Source organism: Lampetra planeri, unplaced genomic scaffold (genome assembly GCF_965212315.1).
Source record: "Lampetra planeri unplaced genomic scaffold, kcLamPlan1.2.h2 scaffold_1933, whole genome shotgun sequence".
In the NCBI taxonomy this organism is placed as follows: domain Eukaryota; kingdom Metazoa; phylum Chordata; class Hyperoartia; order Petromyzontiformes; family Petromyzontidae; genus Lampetra; species Lampetra planeri.
The window spans coordinates 17501-23361 of NW_027614684.1; the positions used below are offsets into that span (position 1 = coordinate 17501).

Consider the following 5861-nt stretch of genomic DNA (forward strand, 5'->3'; position numbering starts at 1 on the left):
CACTCAGTCAGTCACTCAGTCACTCAGTGAGTCACTCAGCCACTCACTCACTCAGCCACTCACTCACCCACTCACTCACTCACTCACCCACTCAGCCACTCACTCATTGACCCACTCACTCACTCACTCATCCACTCACTCACTCACTCACCCACTCAGCCACTCACTCACTCACTCAGCCACTCACCCACTCAGCCACTCACTCACTCATCCACTCACTCACTCACTCACCCACTCAGCCACTCACTCACTCACTCAGCCACTCACCCACTCAGCCACTCAGCCACTCACTCACCCACTCACTCACTCATCCACTCACTCACCCACTCACTCACCCACTCAGCCACTCACTCAGTCACTCAGTCAGTCACTCAGCCACTCACTCACTCATTGACTAAGCCACTCACTCACCCACTCAGCCACTCACCCACCCACTCACTCACTCACCCACTTATACACTCACTCACTCACCCACTCAGCCACTCACTCACTCACCAACTCACTCACTCACTCACCAACTCAGCCACTCACTCACTCACCCACTCACTCACTCACTCACCCACTCAGCCACTCACTCACTCACTCACCCACTCACTCACTCATCCACTCAGCCACTCACTCACTCATTGACTAAGCCACTCACCCACTCACTCAGCCACTCACTCACTCACTCAGCCACTAAGTCACTCACTCAGTCAGTCACTCAGTCAGTCACTCACTCATTGACTAAGCCACTGACCCACTCACTCACTCACTCATCCACTCACTCACTCACTCACCCACTCAGCCACTCACTCACTCACTCAGCCACTCACTCACTCACTCACTCACTCACTCACTCACTCACTCATCCACTCACTCACTCACTCACCCACTCAGCCACTCACTCACTCATCCACTCACTCACTCACTCACTCACCCACTCAGCCACTCACTCACTCAGCCACTCACCCACTCAGCCACTCACTCACCCACTCACTCACTCATCCACTCACTCACTCACTCACCCACTCAGCCACTCACTCAGTCAGTCAGTCACTCACTCACTCAGTCAGTCAGTCACTCACTCACCCACCCACTCACTTACTCACTCACCCACTCACTCACTCATTGACTAAGCCACTCACTCACTCAGTCAGTCACTCAGTCAGTCACTCACTCACTCAGTCAGTCACTCAGTCAGTCACTCACTCAGTCAGTCAGTCACTCAGTCAGTCACTCAGTCATTCACTTACTCATTGACTAAGCCACTCACTCACTCAGCCACTCACTCACTCAGTCAGTCACTCAGTCACTCAGTCAGTCACTCATTCAGTCACTCACTCAGTCAGTCACTCAGTCACTCAGTCACTCAGTCAGTCACTCAGTCACTCAGTGAGTCACTCAGTCACTCAGTCACTCACTCAGCCACTCACCCACTCACTCAGTCAGTCACTCACTCACTCAGTCACTCAGTCAGTCACTCACTCACTCAGTCAGTCAGTCACTCAGTCAGTCACTCACTCAGTCAGTCAGTCACTCAGTCAGTCACTCAGCCACTCACTTACTCATTGACTAAGCCACTCACTCACTCAGCCACTCACTCACTCAGTCAGTCACTCAGTCACTCAGTCAGTCACTCAGTCAGTCACTCACTCAGTCAGTCACTCAGTCAGTCACTCAGTCACTCAGTGAGTCACTCAGTCAGTCACTCAGTCACTCAGCCACTCACTCACTCAGTCACTCACTCAGTCAGTCACTCAGTCACTCAGTGAGTCACTCAGCCACTCACTCACTCAGCCACTCACTCACCCACTCACTCACTCACTCACCCACTCAGCCACTCACTCATTGACCCACTCACTCACTCACTCATCCACTCACTCACTCACTCACCCACTCAGCCACTCACTCACTCACTCAGCCACTCACCCACTCAGCCACTCACTCACTCACTCATCCACTCACTCACTCACTCACTCACCCACTCAGCCACTCACTCACTCACTCAGCCACTCACCCACTCAGCCACTCAGCCACTCACTCACCCACTCACTCACTCATCCACTCACTCACTCACTCACCCACTCAGCCACTCACTCAGTCACTCAGTCAGTCACTCAGCCACTCACTCACTCATTGACTAAGCCACTCACCCACTCACTCAGCCACTCACCCACTGACTCACTCACTCACTCACCCACTCAGCCACTCACCCACCCACTCACTCACCCACTCACTCACTCACCCACTTATACACTCACTCACTCACCCACTCAGCCACTCACTCACTCACCAACTCACTCACTCACTCACCAACTCAGCCACTCACTCACTCATCCACTCACTCACTCACCAACTCACTCACTCACTCACCAACTCAGCCACTCACTCACTCATCCACTCAGCCACTCACTCACTCATTGACTAAGCCACTCACCCACTCACTCAGCCACTCACTCACTCACTCAGTTAGTCACTCACTCAGTCAGTCACTCAGTCAGTCACTCACTCAGTCAGTCACTCAGTCAGTCACTCACTCAATCAGTCACTCAGTCAGTCACTCAGCCACTCACTCACTCAGCCACTCACTCACTCAGTCAGTCACTCAGTCAGTCACTCAGTCAGTCACTCAGTCAGTCACTCAGTCACTCAGTCAGTCACTCAGCCACTCACTCACTCATTGACTCAGCCACTCACTCAGTCAGTCACTCACTCAGTCAGTAACTCAGTCAGTCACTCAGTCACTCAGTCAGTCACTCAGCCACTCACTCACTCATTGGCTAAGCCACTCACTCACTCAGCCACTCACTCACTCACTCAGCCACTCAGCCACTCACTCACTCACCCATTCACTCAGCCACTCACTCACTCAGCCACTCACTCACTCACTCACCCACTCACTCACCCAGCCACTAACTCACTCAGCCACTCACTCACTCACCCACTGACTGACTGAGCCATTCACTCACTCACTCAGCCACCCACCCACCCACTTACTCACCCACTCACCCACCCACTCACCCACCCACTCACTCACTGACTCAGCCACTCACCCACTCACCCACTCACCCACCCTCTCACTCACCCACTCATCCACTCACCCACTCACCCACCCTCTCACCACAGGTATAGGCTACTGTGTGGCAGTGGACCTGGCTCGCAGGGGAGCCAGGGTGATCTTGGCGTGCAGGAGTCAGGCTCACTCACCCACTCACTCACTCAGCCACTCACTCACTCAGCCACTCACTCACTCACCCACCCACCCACCCACTCATCCACTCACTCACTCACTCAGCCACCCACCCACTCACTCACTCACTCACCCACCCACTCACTCACCCACTCACTCACTCACTCACCCACTTATACACTCACTCACTCACCCACTCAGCCACTCACTCACTCACCAACTCACTCACTCACTCACCAACTCAGCCACTCACTCACTCACCCACTCACTCACTCATCCACTCAGCCACTCACTCACTCATTGACTAAGCCACTCACCCACTCACTCAGCCACTCACTCACTCACTCAGTTAGTCACTCACTCAGTCAGTCACTCAGTCAGTCACTCACTCAGTCAGTCACTCAGTCAGTCACTCATCCACTCACTCACTCAGCCACTCACTCACTCAGTCAGTCACTCAGTCAGTCACTCAGTCAGTCACTCAGTCAGTCACTCAGTCACTCAGTCAGTCACTCAGCCACTCACTCACTCATTGACTCAGCCACTCACTCAGTCAGTCACTCAGTCACTCAGTCAGTCACTCAGCCACTCACTCACTCATTGGCTAAGCCACTCACTCACTCAGCCACTCACTCACTCAGCCACTCAGCCACTCACTCACTCACCCATTCACTCAGCCACTCACTCACTCAGCCACTCACTCACTCACTCACCCACTCACTCACCCAGCCACTAACTCACTCAGCCACTCACTCACTCACCCACTGACTGACTGAGCCATTCACTCACTCACTCAGCCACCCACCCACCCACTCACCCACCCACTCACCCACCCACTCACTCACTGACTCAGCCACTCACCCACTCACCCACTCACCCACCCTCTCACTCACCCACTCACCCACTCACCCACTCACCCACCCTCTCACTCACCCACTCATCCACTCACCCACTCACCCACCCTCTCACCACAGGTATAGGCTACTGTGTGGCAGTGGACCTGGCTCGCAGGGGAGCCAGGGTGATCTTGGCGTGCAGGAGTCAGGCTCACTCACCCACTCACTCACTCAGCCACTCACTCACTCACCCACCCACCCACCCACTCATCCACTCACTCACTCACTCAGCCACCCACCCACTCACTCACTCACCCACCCACTCACTCACCCACTCACTCACTCACCCACTTATACACTCACTCACTCACCCACTCAGCCACTCACTCACTCACCAACTCACTCACTCACTCACCAACTCAGCCACTCACTCACTCACCCACTCACTCACTCATCCACTCAGCCACTCACTCACTCATTGACTAAGCCACTCACCCACTCACTCAGCCACTCACTCACTCACTCAGTTAGTCACTCACTCAGTCAGTCACTCAGTCAGTCACTCACTCAGTCAGTGACTCATCCACTCACTCACTCAGCCACTCACTCACTCAGTCAGTCACTCAGTCAGTCACTCAGTCAGTCACTCAGTCAGTCACTCAGTCACTCAGTCAGTCACTCAGCCACTCACTCACTCATTGACTCAGCCACTCACTCAGTCAGTCACTCACTCAGTCAGTAACTCAGTCAGTCACTCAGTCACTCAGTCAGTCACTCAGCCATTCACTCACTCATTGGCTAAGCCACTCACTCACTCAGCCACTCACTCACTCACTCAGCCACTCAGCCACTCACTCACTCACCCATTCACTCAGCCACTCACTCACTCAGCCACTCACTCACTCACCCACTCACTCACCCAGCCACTAACTCACTCAGCCACTCACTCACTCACCCACTGACTGACTGAGCCATTCACTCACTCACTCAGCCACCCACCCACCCACCCACTTACTCACCCACTCACCCACCCACTCACCCACCCACTCACTCACTGACTCAGCCACTCACCCACTCACCCACTCACCCACCCTCTCACTCACCCACTCACCCACTCACCCACTCACCCACCCTCTCACTCACCCACTCATCCACTCACCCACTCACCCACCCTCTCACTACAGGTATAGGCTACTGTGTGGCAGTGGACCTGGCTCGCAGGGGAGCCAGGGTGATCTTGGCGTGCAGGAGTCAGGCTCACTCACCCACTCACTCACTCAGCCACTCACTCACTCAGCCACTCACTCACTCACTCACCCACCCACCCACTCATCCACTCACTCACTCACTCAGCCACCCACCCACTCACTCACTCACTCACCCACTCACTCACCCACCCACTCACCCACCCACTCACCCACCCGCTCACTCACTCACCCACCCACTCACCCACTGACTCACCCACCCTCCCACCACAGGTATAGGCTACTGTGTGGCGGTGGATCTGGCTCGCAGAGGAGCCAGGGTGATCTTGGCGTGCAGGAGTCAGGCTCACTCACTCACTCAGCCACTCACTCACTCAGCCACTCACTCACTCACTCACCCACCCACCCACTCACCCACTCACTCACTCACTCACCCACCCACTCACTCACTGACTCAGCCACTCACCCACCCACCCACTCACCCACCCACCCACTCACCCACCCACTCACTCACCCACCCACCCTCTCACCACAGGTATAGGCTACTGTGTGGCAGTAGACCTGGCTCGCAGGGGAGCCAGGGTGATGTTGGCGTGCAGGAGTCAGGCTCACTCACTCACTCAGCCACTGACTCAGTCACTCACCCAC

General features: G+C 55.1%; 1 protein-coding gene across 1 annotated transcript in view; it reads left to right on the forward strand.

Annotated features, from left to right (window-relative positions):
* LOC144740145 (uncharacterized) overlaps positions 1 to 3194 on the forward strand; it is a gene marked incomplete at its 5' end in the record, with an annotated part of 5515 nt that extends 2321 nt beyond the window's left edge. The window contains one exon of the mRNA XM_078623024.1: positions 3109 to 3194. The remainder of the gene's footprint in view (positions 1 to 3108) is intronic.
* Positions 3195 to 5861: the final 2667 nt, after the last annotated feature.